General features: G+C 49.1%; 1 pseudogene across 1 annotated transcript; it reads right to left on the bottom strand.

The window, feature by feature from the left end:
• Positions 1-9,127: 9,127 nt before the first annotated feature.
• LOC308557508 (large ribosomal subunit protein uL6 pseudogene) lies at positions 9,128-9,701 on the bottom strand (annotated as a pseudogene). Its single transcript has one exon. The product of its transcript is annotated as a large ribosomal subunit protein uL6 pseudogene (transcript).

Below are 9,701 nucleotides of genomic sequence, written 5' to 3'. Positions count from 1 at the left end.
GACCATGTGTTGGGTGATTCCACTTTTACAAAACATAGAGTAGGCAAAATAGGCAAATCTACAGAGACAGTAGATTAGTGGTTGCCTAGGATGAGTGGAAACGAGGAGTGACTGCTAGTGGGCCTGTGGTGTTGCACATCTCTGTGAACACGCTGACCACCACTGAACTGTAGCCTTAAAGTGGGTGAATTGTATGATATGTGAATTAAATCTCAATAAAGCTGTTTGTTTTTAAATAAAGGGGTGGCTTAATTTGGAGGTTCACCTGAAAGCACATCGCACCGACACCAGCAACCACTGATGTGCAGGGCTCCAGAGCGCGGACCTGCCTGGGTGCTTTGTTTCCCTGTTCCTGTCTGCGGAGTATGGCCCCTGTGCTTTGCTTTGATGTGACATTTTGTGTCTGTCCCCTTTTGAACTGAGGGGCGCTGCACAAGCTCAGACCAACAAATAGCTCCCAAACACCTCCCATCAGAGGTGCCAGCTCAGGAAAAGCTGAGTGTTCTCATGAGAACTCACAGAGTGTGCATGTGAGGGAGTGGTGGTAGGACTGTTGTGAGGATTAGATGAGTGGATATATGCAATGCACTTAGCACCGCGCCTTGTACATGGTAAGTGCACACTAAATATGGCCTCATTATTAAGCTGACTGCAAATTAGCAAATTTTATATTATAGAAAACTAGAGCCTTATGTTTTGCAACTTCAGTGGCTATTTGTGTACTTTTGAAGGCTCTATCACATACCCAATACATTGGTTTCCCCCCTCTGGGAAGTTGGGGGAACAGAGGGACCTGCCTTCGCTCCATCGTCACCGTATTACAACAGGGTGCAATAATATAGGCGAACACTAGGGGGCAACAGGCAGTTGCAATTAAATCATCACACTTGAAAATCTGACCAGAAGATCTAAAATGTCTAGTATCAAGGAGAGTGAAATGTCTTCCTTAATATAGTGTCTGTAGTATTCTCTAGGAGGGAAATACTGTCACTATATGTCACAGGAGGCTTTGGGAGGATGGCTACAGGGTTGCTCAGATTCCACCCTCCGGTGCTGGCTGCAGGAGCCTGTGCCACTCCCTCCATGCTGCACACTCTGGGCCGGTTCTCACGGGAACACTTAGCTGTTGCTGAGCGGGTACCCCGATGGGAGGTGTTTGGGGGGCTCCGTTAGTGCAGCGCTGCCTTCCAAAGCGCTTTAACGTAACACCTGGTCCTTGGGAGGCTCAGTTGTGCTTCAAATCTAGGCTTCCCTGAGATTGCCGATGAGTTTCCATTGAGGAATGTGTGTCCCCCCTGACATGATTTCCTCAACGGCAGGGACTGAACCCCACCTTCACCCTTGGGTCCTCAGGAGTTTGCAGTGTGTGGCATGTCTTAGTTAAGCTGGACGAATGTCTACAAGACTAACCTGCTAGAAAAGGGGAAATTATGACCACCTTGGGCACAAGCAGTGGGGATCCCCTCAGTGGGATTATTCTGTAATTATTCTTTCTGTATTATAAAAGCAGTCCATGCGCATAATAAAAACAAGCAAAAGAACATCTAAAATACTCATAATCCCATTCTCCCAAACCTGGGGAATACTATCGATTCTTTCATCTTATGTCAGAGCATAATATATAAATATGTGTGTCCATGTGTCCATATACATATGTATACACATATGGTATTTATACAAACACACAAACACATACATGGTGTTTACATCTATGGCAGGGTGGAACAGAATATTTCATTGTATGATGGTACTATCTTTAACCCCCTTCGTTTGGGAATTTATACCTTTTCTAAATTTTTGCTCTTTTAAAGAGCAGTGGTGACTATCTTGGTAACTAAATCTTACCCCACATTCTTTATTCATTCCTTAGGATGAATTCCCAGAAGCAGACTTTCTGGGAGATGGGTAATTGACATTGTCACCAACAGTGGCAGTGCCCTTGATCAGATGAGAAGTTTAATTAAACATCTCACCGGAACTCTATAATCTATTCTCTGTTATGTCGTTACCACTAAAACATTGGTTAAATTTTGTGTTTGGTGATCCAGGCTATGACTCACACGAGAAAATAAATCTTTTTTTTTTTTTTTTAAATATGTCTTTATTGATTTCAGAGAGAGGAAGGGAGAAGAAGAGAGAGATAGAAACATCAATGATGAGAGAGTCATTGATCGGCCTCTTCCTGCCTGTCTCCTACTGGGGATCGAGCCTGAAGCCCGGGCATGTGCCCTGACCGGGAATCGAACCTCAATCTGCATCATAGGTTGATGCTCAACTGCTGAGCAACACTGGCTGGGTGAGAAAATAAATCCTAATCTCTCATCTTGCCTTTAATCTTGGACTGTTCAGGAAAATCTAATTTACCCCAGAAAGACAAAGAAGGCAACCCTGGAGGATGCCTCTGTACATGCGCCCCAGCTGCGGAGGTGAGATAGAGAAGCGCCTCCGGCACAGCTGGAGCAGGTGTTAGGGGCTCCGCAGCAGCCCCACTGTGCGCGTCCTGAGAGCGTTGTTTGAAAAGTCCTGTCATGCACCCGTGTACTCTCCAGGTGCCTCCTCCTTGATTCCTTTCCAGTTTGAAGGTGGTTTTGTTAGTTTTACCCATCATTTTTCTAAGAGTTTTTGGAAGTTACAGTGAAATGAACTGCTTCCCCATTGTCATGGTCTGTTAGGAAACAGGGAAGTTCAGGGAGACCAGAGTGGAGGGTGACCGAGGAATGTGCATAGAGGACTGTCAAACCCTGGGCACTTGCCAGTCCCCGAGAGGTCAGAGAAAGGGCCCTGTGTGGCTTCGTGTCGTTGCTGGCCTAGTCCTGTCTTTTTGTACCAGGCAGCCCTCCCCCCTGGCTGTAGCTGCTGAGCAGGGGTGGACATCTGCAGAGATGGACTTGGGACAGGCCTGAGGCCCAAGTCTGCTGCGGATGCTCCTGGGACACTAAGTCTGGTCGCACCTAGCTTCATGGTATTGTGAGAGTTATTGCATCACTTTCTTGCCCTTGGGGACAGCCAGCCTGCAGCCAGGGCCTCTGGGGCAGGTGGGAGGAGTGAGAATGTCTTTCCTTCACCCCCCATGAGAGGGCCTGTATCTCTGCCTCAGAGCAGGCTGTGCAACCTTCTGCTCGTGTATGGTGTATGTTTTTGTTTTCTTTGCCGTGAAACAGTTATGCAGTGGGGCTGTTGATATCTTTCCGCTGACCGCCCGCCATCCCCTCCCAGCAACCAGGTAGCTCCTGAATCAGGAATGGGCCAGTGGCTTTTAGAGTGGGGAAGACCAACTGGTGGTTGGCCCAGTCAAGCAGACCCTCTCTGGGGGCATTAAGTCAGCAGCAGCTGGTGGAGGGTATAGGTAAAGGCGCTGGGCAGAAGCAGTGATGAGAGAAGGGCAGATAGAAGCAGGTGCTGGCCACAGGACAGGCAGGGAGGATGTGGCTGAGTCACAGTGATGCGGCGGAACCACCAGCTGAGAGACATCGTCAGGGGGACCTGGACTGCAGAAGCCTGTGTATATGGCTGGGCCTGTGCTCCCAGCAGAAATAGACGCAGACACTTCCCTCTCCCCTTACCTCCTGGATGCAGGGTAGTGTCAGGAGCTCCACTGCCTGGGTCTGAATGCTGGCCCCGTCGCTTACTGGGGTGTGAACTTGGGCAAGTGATTGACCTCTGTGTCTCAATTTCCTCATTTGTAAACCGGCTAGTCCTGCTTCTACCTCACAGAGTTGTGATGACTGACTTAATGGATATAAATGCAGAGAAGAGCCTGGGTATGTTAAACACACTGTCTATCGCCAGGTAGCAGGCTGGGCCTGGGCAGGACAGTCCCTGGGAGGCTGAGGGGAATGTAAGGGGACCATGTACAGAGGTGCAGGTAAGCGCAGGGACACTGATAGTGGGCACCCCCTGGGCTAGGGGCTAGAACTGCAGGAGCCTTTACTGTTCCTAAGCCTGAAGGGGTGGGGAGGGGCAGTTACCCGACACCCCGCAGGGCAGGAGTGGAGCGCATACATATCCCCAAGCCCTCTCCTCCCTCGCCCTGATGTCCTGCCCATAATCCTCAAAGACCAGTTCAGTTGGAGGCCACAGGGCAAGGCAGTTCAGTGGATGCAAAACACAAGCCAGGCCCAGAGCAGGTGTTGAAAGGTGTGTGTGTGTGGGGGGGGGCAGACAGTGCCCTCCCAGCACAAGTGCCGCTAATGTGGCTGCTACTGTGATTGTTACCACAAATGCCTGTCGTCGGAGGACTTCAGGGATCTCCACTCCCTGCAAGCAAAACAGTCCAACACAAAGGACAGCAATCAGGGCACCAAGGCAAGACCTCAGCCCGGCCTCTGGTACTGGAATGTGCTGTGTTTCCACAGCGGGCCTTCCTCAGACTGCTCAGAGCCCTGCAGGCAGACACACCGGGGTCTCTGCTGATGCCCTGAGCGGGCACAGGCCAGGCACGTGTCCCTGAGGCTATAGCTGGAGGAACCTGTCAGAAGCACTGGGCCTTCCCCCCCTCAACTTTATTTTATTTTTTATTGAATTTATTAGGGTGACATTGGTTAATAAAACTATATAGGTTTCAGGTGTACAATTATACAACACATCATTACACTATTGTGTGTTCACCACCCCAAGTCAAGTCTCTGCCCATCACCATTTAACCCCTCCCCCAGCACACATTGGGCCTTTTATTTAAACTGCAAGCTGTCTGATTCACCCCACAGCCAACACGAGGCATGAGGACTCTTACGACCGTGTTCACTGTGTGTCTATTAAAGTTTATGTTCCTACTGCAAAATGCCATTTGAGTCCCCCAGGGAAGTGAAAAAGATAAAAAACCAGAACATATATAATCAACTGGCAGGGGGATGTTTATTCCCGTCATGAGGGCAGCGGGCCTCCTACAGGAACCGGCTTCTCCAGCAGCCCCACCAAGGACCATGAGTCAGGGGAGTGGTGCTGAGTCATGGGAGTGGTGCTGGCTGCTGCTCTGGGCGATTACTGAAGGAAATGCTGTGGGTGGTGAATATTTACGTGGCTCCTGTCAGAGAGGAAGTTGAAGGGCTGTGGGAGGCCAGGCCCGGGCCAGGCTCGTGCCCAGGCCCTCTGTGGTCAGCCCAGCTGTGCCTAACCCCAGCTTCCCTGCTCTCACTGACTCATGACAAGAGCCCTAAGGAGTCCGTCCCTGTTGTCTCATGAGCACACTGAAGCCTGTGGCCATCAGGAATGCCTGCATTTAGCCCAGGTGACTATCCTCAGAGCCCGGGTCCTTCGTCACTGAGCGGGGCTCCTCAAGGTGGTGTCCTTGCAGGCCACCATCAGAAATTTTGCCACCTCTGTATACAGGGTGGGGCAAAAGTAGGTTTATAGTTGTTCATATGGAAAATAATACAATAATTAATAAATAATAACACAAGAATAAACTGTTTCATATACTCATACCTATAAACCTACTTCTGCCCCACCCTATATTAGCTGTATTAATATTTACTTAATGTTACTTCCAAAAATTGACTTTTTTTGTACTTTAAACAATTTTGTTTGAAAAGGAAACTATCTCTACCATAAATTGGAGCTAGACTCCCCCACCGTAAGTAAGGTAATCGCCAACTATCAACGTAAGTACAGAGGATTTTGCCTCCAGCCTGGCTGACTCCGAATTCCAGAGCAGAATGATTTCAAAATAACTCCATGACTGGCTGCCCTGAGAATCCTCTCCCTGAGACATCTGTGTGTCTGTCCCCAAGATTTGCAAAAGCTGATCTGAAATTGGATTGGAGCCCGAGGGGTGCCCATAGCCTGTAAATGTTTCACAGCCACGCTGGATGTAGGAAATGTGAGAAATGTGAGAGCTGGAAAGCGCTGTGCAGGGGAGTGGGAGGGGGCCAAGGGAGCAAGCACTGAGCTGATCAGGGTTGGTGAGGGGCGGCTGCTCCTTTCTCTCGGCACACCCTCCCCACTGCCTCAGCCCTGCAAAATCCTGTCCAACTCTCAAGGCCCCGTGCACACATTGCCTCCTCCAAGAAGCATTTTCTTTGAACTCCATAGCAATTTGTATGTCCTCTTACCTTCACTTGCTTTGTAGTGACATAGTTTACGCAGGTTGTGGCTTATTTTGTGTTACTGTGATTTGCCTCTTTGTCTTATGCTTTCAGACTTCTGCTAGACTTCGCAGGCAGGCAGGGCTCCTTGTTGGGAGGGCCACAGTCCTGGGTTTGAATCCCATTGCCACCACTTGCAAGCTGCGTGACTTTGAGCAAGTAACCTGGTCTCTCTGAGCCTCACTTTTGTCGTTGGTTAATACTCACCTCAAAGTGTTTTGTGAGGATTAAATTATCTTATGGATATACACAAGCATAGGATCAAGCACAGAGCAGTTGATTGATGTGTATTGAATTGAGGAGAAACAAGTTAGGCCTTGAAGGGTGGGTAGCATTAGCATAGCTGGAGGTAAGGGGAAACATGCACACCCACAGGTATGTCCTTGAGCTCCTTAGGGACAGGTAAGAGGGGGTTGGCTAGGAAGAGGACAACAAGTGTGCCACACTCGGGCAGGGACATCTGTCCATGTTGTCAGCAGAAGCCTGTGTAATTCTAGGACTCGGGTAGCCCCACGCATTGGTCTGGGGTAATGGAAACTGTTTTCTGAGCTGCCTCTCGCTGGATATCGCTGTCCCAGGGACCGGGTCAGTAACTAGAGCAGTGTGAGGCCCTGTCGCTCAGGCAAATGGACTTGGACAGTCCTCAGGAAAATTTCACCCGCTTTCTAAAGGACACTGGAAAAACACCACAGCTTACTGAAGAGCGCACCTCTCTGGTACCTGGAATGTTCTAGACTGAGCTGGATTCAGTTCCTTCCTCCAAAGCAAGGCCCAGGCTCAATCACCAAGGCATCTGAACATCATTGCTTCAAATCTTGCTTTCCACTCAATTTTTGAGGTTCCAACCTCTCTCTTAGTGTATTTTAGCAGTGGCTGCTGCTTGGTTGTCTTAACTGCACAAGTATATAATCTGCCCCAAAAGCTCTTGTCTTCATGAGGGTTTTGCTCCTGCCATCACTGCCTCTCTTCCCAGCACCCTCTCTTTCATTTCCCCTCTCTTCTGGATTATTCCCATTTGTAAAATATCATGCTTGGGGCTCCAGCTGAAAAACAAAATAGCCCGTGACTTGACCCCACTATTACGCGGAAGCAACCGCTTCATTTCTCTGCCCCTGTTCAGCACAACTTGTTGAAAGTGTTGCCTGGGGTCTCGCCTTGTCTCCTCACTCCCCGTCACTCCCCTCCCTGAGCTGCTCTGCTCTAGGCTCGTCCCCTCCACTCCACTGAGCGGCTCCTGTCAGCTCACCCGGGGCCTCCTTTGTCTTGTCCGCAGCAGTCAACAGCCTGCTCCCCTGTTCAGCCTGAACCCGACCTGTTTCCTGAGGATCCATGACACCACGACCTCTAGGATTTCCCCCACCCTGACAGCCACTCATAAGTCTCATTTCCAGGCTCTAGGTCCTCACCTGACCTCTAAAATGTTGGCAGTCCTGGGACATGGTCCAGACCCCCGCTCTCTTCTCTGTCCTCATTGTCCCCCCAGGTCTTCTCATCCTACCCCACAGCTTGAATGCCACACATATGGTGACGGCCCCCCCATGACACTACAGGCTGGCCTCTCCTCAGAACTCCAGAATCATAAAACAACCGTTTGGTTCCTGCCTTAACCATGTGTCTTTCTGGGTTTCTTTCAGGCCTAGTATGAGACCTAACACACAGTAGGTGCTGACAGGTCTCGAATTCTATTCTGCCCCACTCACAGGCTAGTCAGTTAGCCTTTTACTGTTCTGTGGGTGCTGGCAGGAGACATGAGACTCAAGGGTCAGAAACAAAAGACTGTTTTACTCCGAGGGGGGCAGGCAGTGTGAGCCTCTGCATGTTTGTGTCAGGTTTCCCTTGCCTCTGGTTCTCAAGTGGGAGACATGATTAGGCCAGATGGAGACCGCACATGCGGGTGAGGAACACTGAACTTGGGGATCCATGACTTTTATAGGAAGCAGTAAGTAAGCCTGCCTTTTGTCCCCAAGGGAGGCTATCTCGTCTCTCAAGGTTGCTTGCTGACAACACAACCCTGAGAAATAGCTCAGGTAAAGAGAAGTCAGGCCTTGTATCCATGACATACCCAGCAAGGTATGTGGGAGCAAGAGAGTCTTATGGAGGGGTGTCTCCCAAGAGGTATGTGGTAAATATTTGTTGAATGAATGAATGAATGAAACCTCGTCTAGTGACCAGGTACGTGGTATTGGTGCCCGTGGATGAACTCACCTGAAGTCTACAGCTGCCTGGATCCCTGGATCCCTGGATCCCTGTCACTTACTCTTGGATTTCCTTTGACTCTTTGCTCTTCTCAGACCTTATGATGCCTCACTCCCACCTGCACTAACTGCGGCTAAATGGTTGCTGAAACTGGTAGCATCTTCTGTTACTGTGTGAGCAGATACCATCCTCTGTGTGCTGGATGGGGTTTCCCCCCGGTGTCTGTGGCTGGGTCTGTCTCCTCAGAATCTGCCCACCCCACCACCACATTGCACTGCTGTTAAACGGCCCACGGTTGGTCCTGCCCCAAACACACCATGAGGAGTGTTAACGATGGTGTTAATGATGGCATTTTCTGGTACATATTGGATATGTAGGACCAGGGATCTGCTGCAGTCCTGTTATTCCCCACCCTAGAATGTACTCCATGAAATGGCATTAAATTGACCTTTGGCATAATCCGGAGTCCCCACTTAAGAATTTGAAAGTTCAAATCGACAGTGTCTTGACTGACATAATTTAGTGATGCTGACTGACTGAAGAAATATTTGGAAACTAATTAATTTAATTGGCAGAAAGGCCCACAAGTGTCAGATAGTTGGAACATTTACGATAGTCTACCCCGATCATTCTCACCCTGCAGGCAAACTGCATGGGAAGCTGAGTTGTATTCAGGGAGTTGTTTGGCAGGCACAGAATGAGACCTCAGCGCCAGGAGCTACCAGGTGATAGGGAGGCTTAATGACATCACGCTGTTTTTTCAATATGAGGCTTTTATTGCATCTTTAAAACATTGCAAAAAGTGTGACAAATCATTTGGCATCTTCATGTTTCTATAGCTGGACAACTTAGATCTTACTCATCAGCTGAACTGTTCCTTTTACAGAAACATAGGTACCATCCAAATTTTTTTCTGATATCCTTGTTTTTAACTGTTGTGGCTTGCTGAACCAAAGCAGCTGAATTTGATACAAGTTCAGTGTCATTTCCATCAAGAATTGTCTTTCTGGGCTGGAGATACTGAACAAGGAATGCCTGACCTTATCTGAATTCTGCAGGTATATTTTTCGCCCAAGAAATTTCTGATTTCAGCAAGAGAACCATCTCCTGAGTAACGACATTGATGGGGAAGTGAGCATGCACAGACCTCACCTTGCAACGGAAGCTCAAGGTGACACCCTTGATCTTGTTCTGTACTTGACTGCAGATGGTGTGAACCGTGGCCAGTTCCTTTCTGTTTCCCCACCATTTGTCAATCCAGAGCCTCTTCTTTTCTTTCCAAGGAGACTGAGTTCTACGTTGATGTGGTTGAGATCCCCCCGCAGGTGCCTCTGGGGCCTTCACAATAACTGTGCGTCCCTTCAGAGTGAGGCCCACATTTTCTGGAATGTCGACAGTCTGATCGCTGAGAAGGGTCTTCAT

This window comes from Miniopterus schreibersii, assembly GCF_964146895.1.
Source record: "Miniopterus schreibersii genome assembly, chromosome: 5".
Lineage (NCBI taxonomy): Eukaryota > Metazoa > Chordata > Mammalia > Chiroptera > Miniopteridae > Miniopterus > Miniopterus schreibersii.
The sequence above is the reverse complement of the archived record's forward strand: the minus strand, read 5'-3'. Positions and strand labels throughout refer to the sequence as shown.